Source organism: Onychostoma macrolepis, chromosome 18 (genome assembly GCF_012432095.1).
Source record: "Onychostoma macrolepis isolate SWU-2019 chromosome 18, ASM1243209v1, whole genome shotgun sequence".
Classification (NCBI taxonomy): Eukaryota; Metazoa; Chordata; class Actinopteri; order Cypriniformes; family Cyprinidae; genus Onychostoma; species Onychostoma macrolepis.
The window spans coordinates 14,862,439-14,888,527 of NC_081172.1; the positions used below are offsets into that span (position 1 = coordinate 14,862,439).

At 35.0% G+C, this 26,089-nt stretch overlaps 1 long non-coding RNA gene across 1 annotated transcript; it reads right to left on the minus strand.

Annotated features, from left to right (window-relative positions):
- Positions 1–1,643: 1,643 nt before the first annotated feature.
- Positions 1,644–26,076, minus strand: LOC131524796 (uncharacterized). The gene is made up of 3 exons (XR_009267075.1): positions 25,546–26,076; positions 10,608–10,657; positions 1,644–6,635 (listed from the first exon to the last, which is right to left on the minus strand). It is a non-coding gene; the product is annotated as an uncharacterized LOC131524796 (long non-coding RNA).
- Positions 26,077–26,089: the final 13 nt, after the last annotated feature.

Sequence of the window (26,089 nt, forward strand, 5' to 3'; positions counted from 1 at the left end):
AGGTCAACGAGCTAATTCATCTCACCACTTACCTATTACCCAACACACGGGAAGAAACCGGCTCCACGCAAAGGTTGTAAAACAGTGAAGGTATTAGGTGTCGCTCTATCCGCAGCTCTGCAGATGTCTGAATGAGTGGATGCACGCTGTCGCCTTATATACCCACATGCACAGGGAGTGGCTCGGCATGCAAAATCCACTAGCTAACTTTCATTGGCGTTTTCTCTTAAACTCAGAGATGATTGAAGTAAACCCCTTATGTCGTCACAACATAACTTGTAGTGACCGACAGATAGGGAACTATTGGTATCTTGTTCATCTTATCTTGTTTTGTATAAATCCTTTTTTTCTGAAAAAAGGGTCTACGTCAACCGTCCCTGTGGGAACACACATAATGTACTTCTTCTTAATATGCTTCTGTAATTTAAAGCTCAAAACCCCTCTTGATCACTTCCAGGCCACTGCTGGCCTTTTCAAAACAGATCATTGGGATTTGTATGCCTCACAGGCATTGGAGGATCATGTCAGTATGTATTGGTAGTTAAATTTTATGAGCATGTATGCTCACCCACCGTATCAAGCAAATCTCAGAACATTCTGGCAAGATTCTCTCAGAGTTATGAAGAAACATTCTTTCAGTAACATAAATGAAATAAAAATTTCATTCAAAGTTGTCTGGCACTAAATGGTTACAAATGATTTCCTCTTATAGTGCTTCCTTTGACACTTTCGACAGCAACATTCTCTTGGATAGGCTTCATAATTATGTTGGCATTAGTGGAACTGCACTGGCATAGTTCAAATCATACTTATCTGACCATTATCAAATTGTAGCAGTAAATGAAGAGATATCATATCGATCACTAGTTCAGTATGAAGTACTGCAAGGCTCAGTACTGGGACCATTGGGACCAGTTTTTACTGCTGAACAAACAACAGAAAACTGGATGACATCCTACTACTAAATTCAGAAAAATGGCAGTTCTACCTTCATATTTTCCAATCTGCAACTCCCTTCTCACCTAATTCCGGTGTGACATATAATGTGTTCAATCCTTTAGGCCAGATGAGAAGTTTTCCTCCCACTGAGCCTGGTTTCTCTCAAGGTTTTTTTTACTCCATTTGGGTTCCTTGCCTAGAAGATGTCAGCTTCTGTCTTGCTTAGTTGGGGTCTGAAACACACTTAACTTTCAGTAATTTATTGACAATGACTACACTGACTGACAAAATCAGATGATAACAAAAGTTGAACTGAATTGTTGCTGCCTCATTATAGAAACTCATAGAAATCATTCATAACAAATTATTTACTCCAACGATGCTAAACATTCATATACACTCATATACAATTAAAAATGCTACCATCGTGCTTTGATGAACTATTGAAATTATATGGAAGATATTGTAAACAACTGAAGAGGTCTGACATGAGAGGCCTCTTATAGTCTGCATCATAGAATCTGCTTTGTACAGCCCTGATAGAAAATAAAGAAACAATCATTTGATTAGATAGAAATTCTTCAGAGAGGACACTCACTGATACTTTTTTACTGCTGAGGAGCACACAACTGACTCATCTCAAGGCTTTAATTTTTATCAGACAATGCTGCAAGTGAGTAGCAGACAGAATGCAGAAGCTAAGCAGCGCTCATTTCCTTACTTGAGGAAAAGAGGCTTACTGTAAAGGCTTCGATAAAATAGACTTTAAAAATTGTTCTCAGAGTAACATAAACAGCAACAAAATGTCTCATAGCAGTGTTCAGAAACGGAGATGAGCAAAGTATCAGAGATGGTGAATGCAATTTTAAAATGCAAATGATACAATATTTGTCGTCTGAGCAGAAATGTTTAATCCCAATCAGAACACCCTCAAGGCTTCATTCAGCTCCTGCTCTGCATTCATGTGTGTTTTCTACATGCAATATCTGTGTAACCAGTTCCTTGATTGATCATTTAAAAGAGGATTTCACAGTCTATTCTTTGCTTTAGACATGAGGAAAACGGACTAAGATTTTTAATGACACAATAAACTCATTGAGTTGGAAATCTATAGCTTTTCTGTTTTTAAGAACATGCAATAAAACTAAAATAAATAAATAGTTTCATTAGTTTTGGAAATTAACCCTGCGATGCATGAAATACCAAATCACAAAGGAAAAGTACCTTATTTTGTAATCTTTTTTTTCTTTTATAAAATAAAAATACAAGCATTCCATTTCCATATTTTGGGTCAGATTTATATATTTTATGTTTATGATTGTATTTGAACAGTTCTACATCTGTCCAATGCAGTGTACATCATACATCTAGATGCATATTTATTTTACAATTCTAATGTGAATTTGAAAAAAGGAAATTTAAATGTAAGCAAAGAACTGTTACAGAAGCAGACTGAAACCGGGAGTTAGATGGATCACAAATGTTTATTTTGGATTGAGCAAGGCAATATGGCTTGAGGGTGGTAAGTATGATGTCCAGGTAACTGCTGATGATATGTTGACGGGAGATTTGCCCCACTGTATAATGTGTTCAATCCTTTAGGCCAGATGAGAAGTTTTCCTCCCACTGAGCCTGGTTTCTCTCAAGGTTTTTTTACTCCGTTTGGGTTCCTTGCCTAGAAGATGTCAGCTTCTGTCTTGCTTAGTTGATCTTTGCCTTGACAGGAACACCTTGAATACGGACCAGAGCACGGACCAGAGCACACACCTCACACAGGCGGAGGAACAGACTTCGGGAGCCGATCACTGGAGCAGACAGACTGGGGCACACTGCAGATTTTATTAATATCTATAATTTCTGTAAAGGAACTGAAGAAAGCCATGTCACCACATGCACAACATACTGTACCCACACTTGAAAAATATCCTGCGTGTCTATATATTAAATACATACTGTTCCCATTGTTTTATTTCTACAATGAATCATTAATGTTTACAATAAATCTTTTAATTATGCATAATATTACTTTTGTGAAATTTGCATCATTTTTAATAGTTTAAAAAAAGCTGAATTGAAATTCTCAATAAACCAATATAATATGAATACATTAAATACATTAATTCTACCTTAATGAAAGTGGTCCTTCCACATTATTGTATTGAATAATAATTCTTACCCATCTGGATCTTCTGGAATAAAAGATAGAGGCAGATATTACTTCGGTAAAGAGGTACTTTGTGCAACACCACTTTTGTGCACCATGCTGAATTCATTTTTTCATGACTTTTAAAAAAGGACATGCCATTTGGTATTCCCCCGGTGGATCATTTGCATCTAACATCACACTCTGAATGATCAAAAAGGCTTGTAGAGGTCTGTCATAAAGAGATGATTTGACAGTCAGATTTTAAAGATCTGTCCATTGAGAAAAAACTGTGTTTTTTCTTCTTTTGTTTCTCTCCACTACAAGGCTAGACTGATCAAGTGTGTCCCGTCTTTGTCAGAGCAGGGTCCTGGTGATGGGGACCATTGGGGATTCTATTTGTAAAACTCAGACTGAATGATTACAACCAACATGAAAGACTTTGATCATAATAAACACGATTCCAATTTATTCTGTTATATTCATAGTAGTGAGCTAGTCAAATCAAACAAAGCCTTCTCAAATAGAACTAATAAAAATAACTTTTTACACATAGCCCAATGTCAAATGCTACGTTTGTCCACTAGCATTCAGATCTTCGAGATTACAATCTGTTATTGAAATGTTATTAGCAAAGAGCCTTCATGTCAGAACCTGGAGCTTTGATTCTATGATCTTTAAATGACTAATTCAATATTGGAGTTGCCAGTTTATTGCTTTACAATGTCAAGTGTTGCCTTTGGGGTGAATATACCCTGCAACCTTCCCAATTTCAATCACTGCAGTGCTTTTATTTAGTTAATTATCATATAAATGACAAGAATAAATAACACCAATAATAAAACTGAGGGAAGTGAGGATAAAACTTTCCAATGGTGGGTGTAATCTTCAGTTCATTTGCATGTGTTTTAACAAATAAAGGTCAGATGTTCAATATCATAGCTGTATGACTGAACATAACCAGGTGTGAGTAAGTAAGGGCAGCTAAATTACTGAAACAAGAAATGTGTGAGATTTCTAAAGCACAGACAGAGTGAAGTTTCTTTCTGACACTCATGTCAGACTTCTTGGTGTTTGAAATGACCTTTACAAGGCTTTTTAATCACATGGAATTATGATTAAAAAAAAATTAATAAATTAATAAAAAAAAAAAAAAAAACTAATGTGGTATAGTAGTCGATAAATTCCATGAATATTTTCTAACCCTTAAAATCAAACTGCCATGTTGAGTTTTGAAATTGCAATATGTTACAGTACAGTGAGTTGAGGAATCACAACACCAGATCACTTGGGCAGGGAGAAATAGATAGAAAAGGGCATCTGAGACCAAATGTGTTAAAGTCACAGGTTCCATGACGTATGTAACACAGCTGAGCATGTATCTATAAAAAGGGGAGCGTAAGACATAAAGAAATGAAACATAACTCACCAATGACACAAAAATGCACTTCTCTGACCTCTACTAAGCATTTCACACCCATGTATTATTACACTGCTAATTCTGGTCAGTCGCAAAATTCCAAGGTGTGTTATTCCTCGATGTTAAACAACAGCGTATAACATACCACTCATCCGGGTATTTGAGGTCGGCGCTTCTTTCACATGTGTCATATCACAAGGCCACGCTCTCTCTGGTTTCATTCAAACACAACTATCAACTTGCACCTCAGCTATTGAATGTACACTGTAGAAAATTACCATGATTTTAACGGTAAAAAACTGTGAAAAAGCTACGGTAAAAACCTGCTAAATGGTTAACGGCAATTCCCCTAATATATACGGTGAAAAACTGTAATAGACATTTCAGACAATTTTATGGTGAAATACCGCTTTTGGAAGTGAAAAAGAATGCAAAATGTACAGGGAAAAAACTTTTTGTTTGAATTTGATGTTTTTTATTTGAAATAACTAGGTTTCTTAGTTTTTTCTTATCAGTTATGTTTATTAGGGTTGTATGTTACATCTAATGTTGTTAAATTAATGTTTATTGCATATTTCAGTTTAATGAGTCTCACCATGATGGTGTTTAGTGCTTGTGTGAATGACACTGTGCACCTTCTATATATATTATTATTTAAAAGCTGCTTGTGATGGGCTTTGGTTCATCATGTGACTTTCTCATCACCTTCTGTATTTGGTGGTTATCAGTGTATTTCAAAGGTACAAAACAGATTTCAGTACTTCAATCGGTTGGTATATTAACATTATATCAGTTAATGAAATTATGGTATTTAACTGTAAATTTAAGTTAAAACCGTAAAACTTAAAATGTTGCTACCGTATATTTTACGGTAGAATTCCGGCAACCACAGCTGCCGGATTTTTACTGTAAATTTTACGGATTTTTTTTTTACAGTGTATTTACTGTAAAATGAAACTGTAAGGCTTCAGTATTGATATTAGGCCTACAGTAATATTGTTTAAATGCTCGTCTTGTTGCCAGAACAATTGTAAACGGATAATAAAGATTATTTAATCATGTGGTGGAAGTCACTTGTTGTAACCTTGAAGTTATAATGTTTGCATTGCTAAGCCTTTATAATCATTATTGTACACAGTCATTTACTTGTAAAATACATTTGAATTTTAAAGTGAAAATGAAAGATATAGTTGAACTTTAGCTCCTTAATTTTATGTCTGTTTGAAGTTAACTCAAATAAAAATAGGTGTGAAAAAATACAATATTATCATAAAAAAAACTTGACTGAGTTCAAACAACAATTGATGGACCCCCTGCAGTACTGTTGGACTCAGGGGTTGAAGAAAAAAAAAGAAAGAAAGAAAGAAAGAAAAGGAAGGGGGAAAAAAAACACTAAAAGCCTAATGCATATCTATTTCTGGCATTCAGTTTGTGTTCACACATTATGAAACAGTAGATCCCTTGTGCTGCCTTTAAAAGCAGAAATTTGATTTTGCTTTTAAAACCAATGACAGCAAAAAAGTGGTTGCTTTTTTGTCAAATAGCACAAAATGTAGTTCTGTCTTTATATATTAATTAAAACCGCAAAACATCAGCTTAATAATTTATATTATTAATAATACTAGCTACTAGAGAATTGAATTCCCCTCCAGAGTCATAGTCATAGAACCTCTAATTAATCAAGATAAATAAGATTGTCTAAAAACAATAGATCATGTCTAATTCAAAATTACATCAAACTGGCATTCTCTACTGTACAAAAGTCACATTTCAGTCTGTACTTTTAACATCAGATGTCACAAAGGTTACATGGATTTGTAAAGAGAGTAATTCTGATTCTATCCCTCCAGAGGAAGCAGCAAATTAAGAGAAGGGTGTGAGAAAAAGGAAGCAATTAAAAGTTTTGTCTTAGATACTATGCAGCAAATTACGTCTAACTGCTTATTGTTTTGCACTTTAGACTTTCTGTTTCCTGACGTTTCAATTAATTGATGGATTGGAGTCGTGCAGATTACCTGTGGATTATTGTGATGTTTTTAATCAGCTGTTTGGACTCTCATTCTGACGGCACCCATTCACTACAGAGGATCCATTGGTGAGCAAGTGGTGTAATGCTACATTTCTCCAAATCCACTGCAATAAAGAAACAAATTCATCTACCCGTTGGATGGCTGAAGGGCGAGTCAATTTTCAGCAAATTGTCATTTTTGGTTGAAAATGGTGGTGTTTTCTCTAGCAGTGCTTATTAATCACCAAGTTTAAAACTAGCTTTTAAATTAGGACATTATAATATCTAGCTTCTAAACTAAAAGCCAATTTGATCATGTTTTTGTATTACAATGTCCACTGACCAAATAATTTGTTGAATAAATCAGGTTCATAAATCCCTGTCATAGCATCTGTCTCCCATTTCTCAGATACAGTGAAATGGGATTTATTAGATTTTATTTTTATTCATGCGTCCAAAATTTATCTCACACAAAAAAGCCTGTGAATGAGAACGGCTAATCACCAAAGAGTAAGATATTACATACTGTGCAAAACACTAGTGACATTCATCCCAATTCCATTATTTTGACATCTTTGATCTCTCAAAGATTAAAATTCCACAATACTTTCCACAAATCACAAAAGCTTTGTAAGAGGGCTAATGAATGTCACAGAGTTTATATGTGAGTCTGTGATGAAGACGTTCTTGGCATTAACAGAAAGGAACATTTCAAAACATTCCTTTATTTTGAGACAAGCTCACGACCTCTTGACCCTAATTTATGAACTGAGTCACAAAACACGTTTCCAGTTTGTATGAAAGAACAAATCAAGCATATTGTTGATGATGTACTGGCCTTAGCGACCTCAGTCAGTGATTTTTGACTCGAAAATGAACGCTTCAGCAGGAAACAGCAGACCTACATAACCCTCTTTCAAAAACTCCTCAAGAACAGGTGTGCAATCAAAGGTCACCTAATTGAACATGACTTGACCACTTTGAAAATGAGTGTCAAGTTTTCTCTTTGGATAATTTCAATAGGAAACTGTGGGAACTCTTTGTGCTCTCAGCACTCTGGGTACATGAGGGGTTATGACAGCCAGTGCTGCTCTTTACTTGAAAGTGAGATTTGGAACACAGAGTCTCTACCTGTACTCTGCATGAAATGCTAAAGGTGACAGCACTAGCTCTGACACTGCTGCTGAACTGTGGTGACATCCATACTCAGTGCTCGACTTTGATCTATTTCTGAAAAGCAGGCCACCACATCTTTATTCTTTCTTCCAGGTCCAGTAACTTGATGTCAGAGGCTGCTTCATAACGATCTGAATTTCTTAAGATAATGATTTTTTTTTTTTTCGCAATGTGCACAGAACAAAATTAGGCATTTAAATGTCTCAAAGTCATGCTATCCGGTCTGGGTAAAAACCTAACACATTATGCAAAGAATACATGCAGAATGCAAAACGATGCAGTATCATTATCATTGCACATTAGGATATGTTAATTAAAAAAAATAAATAAAAACCTTATGTGGTGTTCAGCTAATTTCAACAATTTTAGTGGATTTTAATGCCATGACAAACGATAAATGAATACCTAAATGTTTTGAGTGGTTTAATGTACTTGATTCTATGAAAGCCATTTCTGATTGAGAGTAAAAGGTAATTGAGGTAATGTTTGTATATTTACATACATATATTGTTGTAATAATATTTCACAATCTCACTGTTTTTTTTTAATCTCACAGGCTGACCAAAGTGCTTTACAGAAAAGCAAGATTATAGCCTACCACATACAGAGAAAACAAACCAGACAGAATTTAATACAACCCATTTAAAAATTAAAAATGGCCATAGCACAGTAGTCAATACACTAAGGAAAACAAATACGTTTTTAGCAGAGACTTAAAAACAGACAGAGAAGGGGCCATTTTAATCTCTAGAGGCAGGGTATTCCAAAGTCGAGGCCCTGCCACTGCAAAAGCACGCTCACCTCTACGCTTAAGCTTAACGTGAGGGACTACCAACAAAGCCTGGTCACAGGATCGTAGGCTTCTGGATGGAGAGTAGAGATGAAGAAGTTCAGAGAGGTAGACAGGGGCTAGGTTGTTTAGGGATTTATATACAAAGAGGAAAATTTTAAAGTCTATTCTCTGACAAACCGGTAACCAGTGTAAGGATTTAAGAACTGGAGTGATGTGCTCATGTTTACGACACTTTAAAAGAAGTCTGGCCGCAGCATTTTGAACAAGCTGAAGATGCGCAATTTGAGACTTAGATATACCGCAATATAAAGAATTGCAGTAATCCAGACGAGATGTAACAAAAGCGTGAACAGCCATTTCGAGAGTTTTAGGAGTGAGAAAATGTTTCATTTTGGACAGTAAGCGAAGCTGATAGAAACTGGATCCGATAACAGAAGAGATATGTTTATCAAATTTTAAATGCTGGTCAACAAGAACTCCTAGGTTCCGCATCCGTGAGGATCTAAAACGGATAAACTTTCTAACTCAGGGCATATACACAGAGTTTTAATTTGGACCAAAAACAATTACCTCGGTCTTGTCTTCATTTAGGAAGAGGAAATTTTGGGCTAGCCATGATTTTACCTCCTCTAAACATTGCAGAAGAGAAGTAATCGCAGTGGAATTGTGTTTTTTGATTGGTAGATAGATTTGAGTATCATCTGCGTAGAAGTGAAAAGACATACCATGTTTACGTAGGATTGAGCCCAGGGGTAGAATGTAAAGAGAAAATAGAGAAGGAAATACAACTATTTGAAAATCTGGAATCTGAGGGTGCAAAAAAATCTAAATATTGAGAAAATCACCTTTAAAGTTGTCCAAATGAAGTTCTTAGCAATGCATATTACTAAATTTTTATACATTTATGGTAAGAAATTTACAAAATATCTTCATGGAACATGATCCTTACTTAATATCCTAATGATTTTTGGCATAAAATAAAAATTTATAATTTTGACCCATACAATGTATTTTTGGCTATTGCTACAAATATACCACAGCGACTTAAGACTGGTTTTGGGGCCCAGGGTCACATATTTTATATATACATAGTGCAAACTAAAAAAAAAAAAAATAATAATCCTAATATCAAAAAGGTATCAAAAAATGGCAATGAAACTACACAAGACTAAACAGCATAAACAAGCTCACACTCAACACAGACGAAAGCCAGGTTAACTCAGCAGAGCAAAGATTCAATCTGGCACAGGACAGAAAACAAGAGGGGAATATAAAGGGTGACTAATGATCTAAAACAGGTGTAAACCCTAACAAAATCATCAGGTAACAAGAGAGGCAGGGAAACAATAGACATAGAGCACATGGCAAACACAAATAACAACTGACAGCCATGTGCTCCAGACAAACAAGGACACAAGGATAATATAAAGTCCCATGTTACCTTTCTCCTCATTTCACTCAGATATTCAACATGTCACATTGCTGAAGTAAAATGGGTTGGAAAGAGCCATTCAAATGGACTTTAAATGCAAAGAGCATATGGATTTGTCTAAGGTGTCTAACTTGCCCAAGAAACCCACTAATCAAATCCAAAATGTGCTTTCAGCTTCACTGTCGTGGAAATCTGCCTGGTGAGTGGAGAGATAAAGCAAGTGAAATTGAATAATCAGATTAACCTTTTTCCTTGCAGAACTGAATTCATATCGATACCAGTGATTGAGGCTAGACACAGTTATCACTTACAACATAATCAGTTCTTTCACAACACTTGCTAGCTCTCGACTCTTATAGCCTAAAGTCATCTAGCAGAATTGAAAGAAGTGACTGCAGCAAAGCCTCAGGGTTATCTTCAAATCATCATGGGTCCAGCATCGAAAGATTAATTTTACATTCAGCCTTCGACTTTCATATTCTTGCACACAAAGGTTTTTCTTGGTTATATCATAAAATTGCTTTTAATTACCAGTGAATCAGCCCATTAAAGAAGTTCACATCTCTATAAAGATTAATCACAGGCTACCGATGATTCAAGTACATGCTGAAGATTGCAATCAAACACTGGAGAGACGATTGTAGAGTCAAAGACAGATGAAAAGCAATTGCTCACAAGCTGAACACTCACTGTTACCTCTAGTAAGAAGCAGAAGGAAGATGTCACCTGTGGCCATTTAATATTGTCTGTTGGATAAAAACACAATATTTGTTATATATCGTTCAAAAGTTTGGAGTCTGTAAGATTTTTAAAGTGTTTGCTGCATTTATTTGATCAAAAATATAGTAAAATGGTAATATTGCAAAATATTATTATTACATTTTTAAATAACTGTTTTCTATTTTAATATACTGTATATTAAAATGTATTTTATTCCAATAATCACTTATTATTTTCAATGTTCAAAACAGTTAAAAAATTAAATAGAAAGCTTTGCAACATTATAAATATCTCTTTACTGTCATTTTAATCAATTTAATGCATCCTTGAAGAATAAAAGCATTAATTTCTTTCAAAACCTGAAACCTTTGAACGGTAGTGTATACAAAACATTTTGAGGTATATTTTGAGGCTGCATCATCTAATAATCCACCCTAGTATATCATAAAGTAATGAACTAAACTGAGCACTACTCATCCGGTCAGTTGTCACAAAAAAATATCAAAACACTTATATTTTACTGTAATGTTTCTCTGGCAAGCCATGTCAATAGTTTGGAATCAGTTCTGCAAAATAAACATGCAAGAAAACAAAATACACAGCAGCAACTGCTGCCTAATCGGATATGCAGTATGACAGATAGAAAAAAAAAAGAAGCTTTTTGAAAAAAGTTTTAATTGATTTGGGGTTTTCTTAAGGTCAATGGTAAACATAAACTGTCTATATGTAGTGCAGATATCAATATTCTTACAGCTGACCTTTTGCCTTTCCATTCCATATAGACGGTAAAGTAGAATAATAATTTAAATGTGGTTCATTCTTTATCCATGTATGCTGCACATTCAATTCACTGAATGCCTCTTTTTAATGTATCCTTGGGGACAGATTTGTTAGTCTTTTGTGCATGTCAAATCGATTGCACATCCATGTCATAAACCTTGGAAGTGAAAGGATATGGTTCAAAATTGCATTAGCTGTTGGTTTGTGGCGAATGTCTCTTTCTCCTTTGTTACATCTGAATATAAATACTTCTCTACTGTTGCTAGGGTTATGAACTGTAGTGTTGTCTTTTTCTGTTATGTCTGCCTGTTCTTGTTTTCCCTTATATGGTTTGGTTCCTGTTTGGGTTAAGCTTTTTAGTTCATTTGCTCGTTAGTTATTATTAGTTTACTCCCATCACCTGTTTGCACCTCGTCAGCTGCCCTATTTAAAGTCTCCTTTCTGTTCGGTTTACAGATAGAGTCATATTGCGAGTTATTGCCTTCCCTGTGTTCGTGTGGATTATAATTAAAGATTTTCTTTGTGGATTATTGCCTTCTCCTTCTTTGGAGAACTGTGACAACTGTACAGTGACAAACAGGAAGTGAAAAGAGTAGTATGCCTGAATTGACAGTAGTCATAAAACAGTAAGCTAAAAGTACCAGGATTGTACTTCTTCTGGCGAGATTCTGAAGTCACATGAAAGTTCATACTTTCATACTGTATTGAATTTAGTTTTTTTTTGTTTTTTTACAGGTGCAAAGTACTTATTCAAAAGAAGTACGTACTCCGAGAGTACGTGATTTCAAACGCTGCCCTTGTGTTTATTCTGTGAAGTTTGGACTGAATTTGGTCATCTAGTCAACGCTTCTTATTTGCATTGATTTCACACGTTTACATGTATTTTTTTATAATTTTTTTTATTAAATAAGTTAACTACCATATAAGAGCGTTTCTTGTCAGCCACAAGCTCACTCTCCACAAAGAAACTACAACACTGGAACTGGGAAACATGACTTCAAAGTTTATAGACTTTGATTGATTTGATATTATTTCCACACTCCATTTCTTCTGAGAAAAATGGAACCAAGCATGTATGTCACAGCATCACAGGCTAAAATACTCTAAGTTCTTTCATCCAAATGTAATACACTTCTCTTTTTTTTTAAACCCCTCCCCACCAACAAAAGAGGTCTATAATATCTAAGCTGTCCGTTAGCACTCCCATTCATGGTGCCATGAGAACTGTATACCGTCAGCAGACAGGGAAGGCAGTAGACAAGGAAAATATAAATGTTATGTTTGAGATATTTCTTTGATACTTCATTTATAAAGAAATATACTTTTTTTTTTTCCCCCTCAGTATAATGATGTAGTAATGGCATATACAGTTTTCTTTGCGAACTGTTCAAACTAACAGCCAGAACCTGACTTCATTTGTTTACTCATTTTATGGGTCCTTAAAAGAACTTAAAACACCTTTTGAATGTGATATAATGTTAAACACATACTAAACTGGTAGAAATGCCAGGTTTAATATGTGGCTGGTTGTGGCTGAAAAGTTAAGTTAATATTAATGGGGCCTTGAAAGCTGCTGGAGAGCCCTTCTGCTATCTGTAGATTGATCGGGGGCAGAGAGTGGGGACATGGGGTATGTCCTGAAAAGTCACCTTCTCCTTGTAATACCTATGTCATACCGTTGTCATTATACAAATTTATGTCCTCATTTGTCACAAAAATAGCTAGTAATAGCTTTATGAAAGGCAGTTACTGTAAATGAAACATTTATATAGATGAAACACTTATTTTGTGTAGTGAGAAGGATATTTTGTGATTGTGTGTATTGTACTACCGCAATTGAAAATATGCTTTGAAAAAAGTGCACTTTTGATGATCTGTTGTGATATTAGTACTAAGAGTTTTGAAAATTTACCAACTGCTTGTGAAAATTGCGCCAAAACAATTAAAAAAACTGTAATCTGAAGCACAACTTTAAAAGTAAGAGCATTTCATGAAAAGCTGAAGATCAAATAATAAAGAATAAATAAAAGAAATTCATAAACCAGAAGAATTATATATATATATATATATATATATATATATATATATATAAACAACTTTAGTATCTAAATCACCCAGTTGGCATTGTTATCAGGAATTGGAAGATGTTTTGGAAAAATCCAAAACCCTGGGTGAACTAAAAGGAGAATTGTGAGAGAAGGCATTGGTCAGCCATTGAAGATAAAGAGTACTACGTTTCACCAGCACATATGGAAAGATAGCACAAAAGAAGCCATCACTTCAAAAGATACATGTCAAAGGACGCCTGTAGTATTGTGGAGCTTAACAGACATCTATTTTCCAGTGGGTTTTTCAAGAAGCTTTCTAGTGAATAGTGCCCAATGCTGGTACTACCCAAAAGACATAAGGGTTACACTTTATTTTGATAGTCCACTTTAGACATTCTACTAACTATAAGTAACTTTGTAACTACATATCAACTAATTCTCATTCATTTGCAACTACATGTCTACCTACTCTCAGTAGGGTAGGTTTAGGGTTAGTAGAATAATTTGACATATACTTGCAAAGTTTCTTATAGTCATTATGTTGTATGTTGTGGACCCATCAAAATAAAGTGTTAGAAGTAGACAGTCTACTAATACTCTAATGACTGCTAGTTGACATGTAGCCAGCAGAATGTCTAAAGTGGACTATCGAAATAAAGTGTTACCGACATGAGTGTAATTTCTGCAAGAGGCTCTAAATATTAAAAACTTCTGCAAATACCTTATTTTTGTGAAGAACTGTTGAAAAACTAAATAAGAACTAAAAAAGAACAATACTTGGCATAAGCTTGTTTAGTTTTTGATCTAATGGTATTTGGTCTGTTCAGTCAAAATTTGTAGCTTCATTTCATGTATTTGCCCTCCTCAAAAAAACTGAAATCGATAAAGTTAGAAATGTCAAAGCCTTGTATATCAGACGCTACTGATTGTGTACTTTAAATTATTTACTGAAAAAAGACCCTGGAGACTCTGAAAGCTGAAATCAAATGCATGTTGAATGATTTTCTCACTCTGAAGTGAAGAAAAAAAAAAGTGATAAAATGTTCTAGAAGCAACACAAACTCACAAACCTCCTGTAGAGTAATTAGGAGAATGATTTCATCATTCGATATTGACCGTTTCTGTGTTTCTATTTTTATATGTCTCATTAACTGAGATGCTGATATGCTAACAATCTTTTTCATGCTTGTATTTATGTAGCCTATATTTATTCCAGCGATCATTGTGCTAAACTCTCAGTGTGATACCATTTTAGTTACCATTTAGTTATCTTTAGAACCCCTTTTAGCAAATGCTTTCATCCAAAAATACTTACAGTAAATAAGCAGCAGTTGCCCTCAAGCAACCGGAGGTTTAGTGTGTTGCTCAAGGGCTAAAAGGCATAAGAGCAGAATAAAGATCCATTTGAGAAAAGCTGGAGCTAAACCTGTAACAGTGAACCTGGACTTGCAATCAGTGCAGATGCATACCAAACATGGCAGACATGTTGCAGGGATAGTGGCTGGTCTGAATCCAGATTAATAAAAGTTACGTACACACAAAATGGGTGATGAAATTTATCATTGCATCACTTGCTCACCAAAGAATCCTCTGCATTGAATGGGTGCCGTCAGAATGAGAGTTTAAACAGCTGATAAAAACATCACAATAATCCACAAATAATTGACAAGACTCCAGTCCATTAATTACTGTCTTACGAAGTGAAAAATGCATGTTTTGGGTAAAAAAGAAGATGTTTTGAACTTTAAAATAACGCTTCTATAATGCGATGGTTTGAAGTTAAAAATATTTTGATAATAAATGTGTTTCTTTCAAGCACACAGCTCACACAAGTCGATTACTTGTGGATTATTGTGATGTTTTTATCCGCTGTTTGAACTCCCATTCTGACGGCACCCATTCACTGCAGAGGATCCATTGGTGAGCAAGTGGTATAATGCTACATTTCTCTAAATCTGTTCTGAGGAAGAAACAAACTCATCACCAAACTCTTGGATGGCATGAGGGTGAGTAAATTTTAAGCAAAATTTCATTTTTGGGTGATCTACATTTTTAACTGTTTTCTCAATGGACTAGAGCAACGATTGCTGGAACTGATTTAAAATTTTATCATTTGAAATATTAGTAGTTTTGATCGGTTTAAGGTGAACCTAAACTGAACTGTATCAATTTCTTTCAAAAACATATAATATTGCACTTTGTAATCACATTTTTTAGAAACTGATTAACTAAGTAAACCAATAAATCTCATCTGCAAATAAACATAGTGTGCATTAATTCTCAATCTTGGACTGATTCTGCATAAAAAATTTAGTCAATCACATCTAGGTCTATCACCTAACAGCTTTCACTGTAGTGGGATTTAGAGTCTTCAATGGCCAATTAATAAACTGAAAACAATCCACTAAATTCCTTTAAAATATAAGCTACAAAACAGAAAGACTGCAAATGGTTGTGCTGCTTTTAGAAGATTTTTCCATAGAACCTATTTTTCATTCACAGAGAGGATCTCTTGGCTTACAGAATCAACTGAATTTCCATGGGCCATCTTTTGCAATTGTGTTATAAACTGCAGAGATTTACATTTCCACTCAAATAAAGATCAACCTGACTAATATGCAATGGTGTGTGGTTAGACCTGACTGATCCAGATCCAGCTCTATGGGAACATCTCTTTTCTGGATAGATGACACTGTAACCCTCTATACAGCAGCCCCTGTGTAGGTAAAATGAGTTGTTTATTCTTCCTTACAACAAACCTAATGCAATGAAAACCCGTCCATGACCTTAGCATCATTATTAAAATATACCAGTTCAGCCGTGTGGATCTAATGGGTCAGGTTAACAGGTTAGATGAAACCTACGCAAAGTTTTATACGTGAGGCCTCTGCTGTTCACACAACTAATAATTACATCCACATGCTCCATGAAGCATGTGCACATATATATATATATATATATATATATATATATATATATAAATAAGTTTAAACAATGATTCACGAATACCGTTGGAGCAGTAAGCAAAAAATGGTTTTGAAATCTGTGTACAGAACACAAACACTTTGCTACAAAATGTCAAATGTTAAGCCAGCAGCTTAGCCTATACAATTTCTAAAGAAAATGAAGAAACGCTCAGCGAGTTATCTGGAAAACACTGCTGCATACTAAAGCTTTGCTCATGTGATTCGGTCACTTTACAATGCCTGTTAATCTGGAGAAACGTAAGGAAATGCCATTCTAAGAATAAATTAGTGCAACAGAAAAACAAACTGTGCACATGAAAAAAACAGAAAAAAACAAACATTTGTACATAAAGTAGCCTATAGCATTGGAGAATCAGATACCGACTGTTTCTTCTGTACATGCTGTATTAAATTCCTTTAACAGCTAGTTTGTTCTGGAACTGAACCTGAATAGCAGAAGAATGAAGCTGGATTCAAATCATCTCATATTATTTGAACTAATCCAGCTATTCAAAAGCAGTACTTCATCTGTTCTTTAGTCAGTTTATCACTTTAAAGACAAATATAAAACCTTTCAGAGGACTTTAAGAGCAGTACAACTGCTTTTTGCTCCTTTTGAAAGGTTGTCTTTTGGCAAATTTACAAACTTGTTTTGCATTTCTGTGCTAAGAATGGCATTAAGAGTAACCTTGAAGCATATCATCCAGATTCGTACAAGTGGCATGAATATTCAAAGCGCATTCAACACAGCACATTTTCTGAATGCATTTTCACACATTTAACATGACCTCTGGTGAAGAAAGAAAAGCTGAAATCCAAACTATGTGTTTTAACTGAAAACGTATTAAATGAGGAATAGTGTAGTTATGGAACAAGTGCTAGTTTGATATTATATATCACAGATATTACATCAAATATTCAACACAGTTTCAGATTACATGTTCCTCATGCCGCTCTTCATGATACATCATGAAGCTCATTATGAATTCAGATCTTTGAGTCTAAAAGCTCAAACAACACAAATGTTTTGCAATGACTAGAAATCAATTGCCATCTTTGGACACTGTGGTTGAAGTGAACACTCAGATGCAGTAATAAGCTTCCAGAATAGGTCAATACCTGCCACCTGTCATAACCGGGAGAAATACAAAGTCACAAATTACTGGAAGTTATTTACGGATGTCTGTTTTAAAGCAACAGGATATAAAATATCAATTGTATGGTATGAAACAAAAACAAACTCTTGACTGTACAAGACTCCGAAGAAAGAGGATGTTAAAGCTCAGTAGCTTTAAAATACATTTCTATTCATAGGTTTGTGTTTACATATATTGTGTTAAAACATATATTTCCTAGAATAATAATTCTGCATCCACAGGCATGTTTTAATTGAGTGTTTTTGTATTGATTGCGCAGTTAGGCAGGAGCCATATGCCCTTATTGGCTACTAATTTCTGGTATTATCATGTGTCTGGGCCTTTAAACTGGCAAACGGACATTACAAAATAAGAGGCTAATCACCTTGGCAGTCTGACCCCGAGTTCAGATGGATTTGCCCCTCAATTAACTTTAATGATCTCTGCATTCTCTGGCTCAAGGCAAAATTGGTTGAATATTAGATAAAAGGTACTGATCAAAGAAGTTTCAAAGCTACGATTTATGGGAAACATATATACTGGAGCTTTATTTGTATAATAGCCAGTCCTGGAAAAGTATAGGTTAAATATCACCTGAGATCTTCATAAAATGTTCAGCCTATATTAGAAGTCAGTTTTACATTTACAAATCTGAACAGTGTAAAACTAGCAAGAAACAGGCTTCAAGGTTGTTTGTGTGATTGAAATTGACAGCACATTGATAGAGTTTTTTTTTTTTCAAAAGCTTTGCAGGCATCTAGTCTCACACTTCATTGACATGTACTGTAGGCTCCTTGGAGAGAGGGGCAAAATACATTATTCATCATTGTGGACTTCAAAAAAGAGAAATGAATACAATTTGAACAGCAACGATTTCATTTTCTGAATGATGCATTTCACCTTTACACTCAAGTGACTCTCAGCCCAGATTGTGTATGAATTAGCCTTAATGTCACTGCTATGCTATTATACAAATAATACGTGTGCTAAGAACTTTAAATCCATTCTTTAGTAAACAGATTTCAACAGAGATAGAGATGTTTATTTTATAGCGTCATTTGTAGTCACATAAAACAACAATGGTAATATATTCAGACCCTGAAAGCCATTGAAGCTGAAGAAAAAGAAAAACAAGAAAAGGCGGATTTTGTCAAATTATTATCTTTTGACCAAAATAAAGCTCCATGAAATGGCTTTGTCTCTTTCATTTGACCACACAGCATGAATGCATTTCTGTTTGATGCAACTTGTTCAACAGTTGTTTCTTTAGAGGGCTTTGGGTAGCCTCAATATATAAACATGAAAGGCTCGCTTTCTAAATGATATATCTTTTGAGGTAGGAATAATGACTGTACATGTGATATGAATCTGAGAGTGGGGGGAAAAGAAGAAAAACAAACAAACAAATAAAATAAAATAAAAATGAAATATAAATAAAACAAAAATACAACTGCCTCAATATATATATATATATATACAGTCATGGCCAAAAATATCGGCACCCTTGGTAAATATGATCAAAGAAGGCTGTAAAATTAATTAATCTGCATTGTTAATCCTTTTGTTATTTTATTTAAAAAATGTAAAAAAAAATCTAACCTCTCATTGGATAATAAGAATTTAAAATGGGGGGAAATATCATTATGAAATAAATGTTTTTCTCTAACAATGCAGATAAATTTTCACAGCCTTCTTTGATCATATTTACCAAGGGTGTCGATATTTTTGGCCATGACTGTATATATATATATATATATATATATATATATATATATATATATATATATATATATATATATATAAACACGCACACACACAAACACACTAGGGCTTGCATAGTCTAGTCAAGTAGTCCAGTGATCGACTACTTCAACCACTAGTCGGCGCTGTTGGAAACAATTGACTACTCGAGTGTGCATTAACCATAATGCATGCACAGAGTTTGAAAGTACGGCATGAAGTTTAGGATTACAATATTGCTTGTAACTGTTTCTTTCTATGACTTTCTCTATGTTGCATGTAAAATTAAAATGTGTAGGGGTGTGCCCGAAGCCGAATACCTTATTCGAAATGGTACGGATAATGGCTTCAAAAATGAATAACGGATAAGAAATAATTCTGCCTGAATATTTGGCTGAGGCTGGCACAGTCTGGTGTTTGCTAGAGAACAGGTGAGCCAGGGGATCAGCGCAATATTATACACAGACCTCTAAAGTCACGCAATAATGAGTGTGTGAGGTGAATGAATGTAAACCTTACGAAGAGCGCAAATCAAACACCGCATTGCTGTTGCCTCTCCGTGCATCTCTCAGAAATCAATGCTTGGCAGGAGTAATATCACCTATAATAATACATCATACACGTTCTATTATTTGTTTATATTTAAAAGGCAATTATTTCAACCTTAGGCTACGATATGATACACGAATGAATGAAATTGATGAATGAATGAATCTTGTAGTCACCAACTACAAGACACCATCCCCCAGCACTGTGGAGAATCAACAACTGGCAGACGATCTGAATGAGTTCTACTGCAGGTTTGAAAAAAACATCCCACACCCACTCTGAACACCTCTCCCTACAACCATTAACACCTCCAGCAACCCCCCTCTCCCCCACACCTGCAATTCAGATCAGCGAAGACGAGGTGCGTCAGGTCTTCCGGAAGCAGAAAAGGAAAAAAGCACCAGGCCCAGATTGTGTTACACCAGTCTGTCTGAAATCCTGTGCTGACCAGCTGGCCCCCATCTTCACACAGATCTTCAACAGATCACTGGAGCTGTGCGAAGTCCCTTCATGCTTTAAAGAGCCTGTTGCTCTAACCTCTGTGGTTATGAAGTCTTTTGAAAAAGGACATTACTGGACCCTTACTGGATCCTCTTCAGTTTGCCTACAGAGCAAACAGGTCTGTGGATGATGCAGTCAACATGGGACTGCATTATGTTCTGCAACATCTAGACAGACCAGGGACTTATGTGAGGATCCTGTTTGTGGACTTTAGCTCGGCCTTTAACTCTATGATTCCAAACCTCCTCCTGCCCAAACTAACTCAGCTCTCCGTGCCCACCTCCATCTATCAGTGGATCACCAGCTTCCTGACAGACAGACAGCAGCTAGTAAAGCTTGGTAAATTCTCATCCAGCACCCGTACAATCAGCACTGGAGCTCCTCAGGGTTGCGTCCTCTCCCCACTGCTCTTCTCCCTCTACACCTGCGCATCTAAAGACCCCTCTGTCAAGCTCCTGGAGTTTGCAGATGACACCACACTTATCGGCCTCATTCAGGACGGTGACGAGTCTGCTTACAGACAGGAGGTTAAGGAGCTGGCTGTCTGGTGCAGTCTTAACAACCTGGAGCTCAACACGCTCAAAACAGCGGAGATGATCGTGGACTTCAGGAGAAACCCCCCTGCTCTCCCCCCACTCACCATCATGAACAGCACTGTAACGACAGTGGAGTCATTCAGGTTCCTGGGCACCACCATCTCCCAGGACCTGAAGTGGGACATTCACATAGACTCAACGCTACAGAGCTCTGAGCACCAGAACAACCAGGCACAGAAACTTTCCACAGTTTCTTCCCTCAGGCAATCCATCTTATGAACACCTGACAATAATTGTGGAACACACACTATTTATACACTTATTTATCTAACACACATACTTGGTCTACATTTCAATTTGCACATAATATACCTGTACATACAGCTGTCTATTGTTATATACCTGTACATACAATTGTCAATTTGTATATTTTTATTCCTTATTTACTAGTTCTATTTTTTAATTCTTCTTTTTATTATCTGTGTTTTTTGTTCTGTCGCTGTCATTCTGTTGCACTGTGGAAGCTTCTGTCACAAAAACAAATTCCTTGTATGTGTAAACATACCTGCCAATAAAAGCTCATTCTGATTCTGATTCTGAAATAAGCACAGCGCGCTCACCAATCAAACAGCCGCGTTGCGCGTCTCAGTCTCTCAAAAACCAAACCAGATCTCTCTCAAGAGTAGGCTAATAATCAGCTTAGATACACATACATTTTCTACTAGGCCTACATGCTTGCTTCTTTATCTTTTGCTGGTTTGTGTGGCACACGCACATTTGTTTAGTGAAGTTCAAAAAAAGACTCGATTAAAGTTCCGCGTAATGAAAATTGCGCCTTGAATTAATTCAGTTGTGTTCAATTGATCACTAAACGTTTGTCATGACATCTCTCTGCTTGTATGAAAATTTTTTTTTTTTTTTTTTTTAGAAATTAATAATTATTTTAGTTTAACACGACATATTTGTTCAGTGATACGAAAAAAATATATAGTCATAAAGGTCTTATCAAGTAGGCTAACGAAGTTCATAAAACTTCAATGAAGTTCAAATATGCAATGCCATAATTATAAAGTTTTGACAATTTAAGTATATTATGTAATTGTTGCATTATGCTATGAATTAATAAACGTCTATTGATAAGAACTATTTCATGCCTTTTCATTTAGCCTACAGTAGCATGAACCACGAGTAGTTGAGTAACTCGAGTATTTTTTAATAAGAAATCGACTAGCAGAAATCAGTAGTCGTGCAACCCCTAACACACACACACAAAAGGAAAGAAACAAACAAACAAAATAATAAAATAAATAAATAAAATGATAACATGATATATAAATAAACTAAATTATCTGTTACTCCCCACAAATCTAACAAATATGTAGATAAAAATGTATGAGCATAATAAAAGAATTCAAGGATTATTATTTCAAACTAGCTACTTTATACATTTTAATCTAACACATATCCGAATGTTTTTATTGTTGTTATTAATTTTACTTATTTTATTTTCAATTTTATTTAATCATTTAATTTTAAATTTATAATACCCATTGCATTGTGTTTTAGAATCAACAGAAATTCCCATAAATGTAATAAATAATTTCCTGACAGAAATTACCAGTACATACACAGTACAAGTGTATTACAACATATAGCTAAAACAGCTTCTTATGAAACCGTAAAAGATCTGAGTGCATTCACAACACGTATTATCTCCAGTCCTGCACAATGATGAACTAACTGCACCTGGCAACCCTTTTGAAAATATCTCAAAATAACCTCCTGTTGGACGAAGGACAAAGGAGAAAAATATAATTTAGCTTTACTCGCCTCCAGGCATGTTTAAAATAACCCGTGCTTCAATCAATAATTCCAATAACAAAGTGAGATTATTTGTTTTCCTGGACTGTTTTTCTTCATTTTTGTATTCAATTATGGTAAACATTTTCAAGTGTAACTTGTTCATGTTTGCAGCTTTCATACAGTAAGTGTGATGTGTGTCTCTGTAAATACTAAACTCCATGCAAACATCTTGATCTTAGTCATAACTCAAAATGTGTGGCATTAAACATCTGTGACAGTTTAAAACACATCAACACGGCAGTCTGGTTGTCAATAACCAAGAATTAGTATTATGCTCCACACATCAACAGCTAGAAATGCATTGGTTAAATGCATTGTTTTTCAATAAACCACATTAATATGCTTCATCAGGAACACTGTATTTTTGGGTAAACCATCTGTGCTTTCCTCAATAAACTTCAGCTGTTCCACGAATACCTCAGTAATACATGAGGCAATGTCATGCATGCAAATTGGTTGCCACATCATAATTTTCTTTAGTTCAAAGCCATTTCATTACATCAATATAGCCTGAAACAACTGAGAATGGCAATATAGCAAATCCCTACCTGGTCTCATGGCATTTATGTACCTGGGTGCACTTTTTAGCGTGACATGAAATATGTACCAATAAGTACATATCACTGCAGTTTCACACAAATGTGATATCCTAAAAGTGACAAAAATGTCACTTCATATTTAATTTGGGTGGCCTTTTACCTGAACTGCCTTTCTAAATGCCATATTGCAGCCTTGAGGTGGTTGAATTTATGATTGAGGTATATTTGTTCGGTGTGTGCAAATACATTTTTGGAGGAGCCCCTAAACATTGTGCGAGACTGATATTGAGTGTTATTCTTGATTAAACACTGCCCCCTGCAGGTGTATGTGTTAAACTGATCTGACTTTCACATGATTTTGAGGTAAAAATAATTGTATGTGCATTACATACGAGCTGGAAGTAAAGAAAGAAAGAAGCAGGTGACTTTAGCAATGTTTAAAGGAGTTCACCCAAAAACCAAAAAAAGTTGCTGAAAATTTACTCATTTCATAGATGATCATCATCATAGATGATTTTTAGGAGAAAATATGAAGAATACAATATTATGGATAGAGAAGCTTTAGCCGGAAGCAACGTCAACATCCTGATGAATTTGTTTCTTATAAACAAGCAGTTTTTCCTCTTCATTAGATGGTAAATAATGGAGCCATGTTGATTATTTGTGGATTATTATGATGTTTATATCAGCTGTTTGGACTCTCATTCTGACGGCACCCATTCACTGCAGAGGAAACATTAGTGAGCAAGTGATGTAATGCTAAATTTCTCCAAATCAGTTCCAATGAAGAAACAAACTCATCTACATCTTGGATGGCCTGAGGGTATAAATTTTAATTTTGGGATGAACTATTCCTCTAATGAACTCTGGCTTTAATCATATCATTTTGGCCTTAAGGTCATCAATCAAATATGACAATTCCCCAATTTCAAATATTCTCTTTCAGGCTGCACATCAGAAATAATAATAACGAAAAAACCTCATTGTAGATGCAGAACATGTAATAGATCACATCAAAAGGAATAACCAAATGCCAAGAAAAATATTGTAGATGATTCATTTTAAATTTCACGGTCTATATCATCTTCATGTAAAAAAAATAAGAAGTGTGTATTATACTAAATGAGCATTCACTGTCTGAATTCAAAGGCTTCACACGTAGACCTATGAATTTCTATGCTGATAGCAAAAGAAGGCCTTTTCCATAGTGATAGATGATAATAAATTTGAAATCTATTATCTTTTATATATCTTTTTTTTTCTGTGAACAATAATAGGCAGATGCTATTGAATTATAATATTCACATTATAAAGCACAAATAACTGTCTGGACATATTCTTCCAAAAGGCAGCCTAACTACTTTAGAAATCACATGGGAGCAGTTCAAATCGGCACATAGCATCATGCATAAAAATAGAAAGTAGGCTATGCCTGGGTAATCTCATCCAAATCACTCAGTTGGACTGTTAAGGCCCTGCTTTTATGATGTGTTTCATGTAAAGAATTCCCCATTTTATGACATGCACAGTTACTAAAGAGATTTTACAGTCCCTGATGATTTTGGAATTCTTTTGCCAATAAAAACACACTTTCATAATTCAGACAACAACTTTAAAATGCACACACACACTTACAGCTCGATTAATCAAAAATAATTCAATTCAATTGACTTGCCTGTATCATCATATGAAATAGATCATGCAAAAATATATAATTGTACTGCAAGCCAAAATGCATATGATCACATTCACACATTGCCAGCCACAAAATAATTACAAATGTGACCCTGGGCCACAAAACCAGTCTTCTTAAGTTGCATGGGTATATTTGTAGCAATCTCCAACAACACATTGTATGGGTCAAAATTATCGATTTTCCTTTTATGCCAAAAATCATTAAAAAATATTAAGTAAAGATTATGATCCATTAAGATATTCTGTAAATTTCCTACCATAAATATATCAAAACTTAATTTTTGATTAGTAATATGCATTGCTAGAACATCATTTGGACAACTTTAAAGGTGATTTTTGCAACCTCAGATTCCAGATTTTCAAATAGTTGTATCTCAGCCAAATATTGTCCTATACTAACAAACCATACATCAATGGAAAGCATATTTATTAATTTATTCAGGTGATGTCTAAATCTGTTTAAAAAGATTGACCCTAATGACTGGTTTTGTGGTCCAGGGTCACAACAAGTCAATACTGAATTTACATGTAATAGCAATATCATAAGAAACAAGTACTAACCTGTAGTTCTATTCCAGGTATTTCCATTCTCCAATCCTGAGCCAGTCATTGGTCAGTTAAATGAGGAAGTGCACACTGTGACTTGTCCGTCATCTAAAAACATCCGATTTAAAACGCGAGCTTCGCATTTCACAATTAACATAAACACTTTTTCAAAAGTTACAAGACAACATAAAATTACTGATATTCTTTATAAAAGTAACACAACTTAAAACATTCATCTTAAAATGTAGATTGTGCTGGGAACATGAACAAATCAATATTAACCGTGAATGAATCGAACGTGAATGAATCGTTCTTTTGAGTCGGATCTTTTCAATGAAACATGTTCATAAAGCCAGTCTAAACCATTCGTTTATAAATTGTTCAAAGCAAGGAGGCGATACTTTTACTTTTGTGTCGATAGAAGAAATATTACAAATAAAAAGTACTGGAAATATGTTTACAACTTGAGCTGGAATTATTACTGTAACAAACAAAACTGGGATACGGTAAATTACAATAAACAGGTTTGTTAATAACGAAGTGCGCTTACATACGTTTT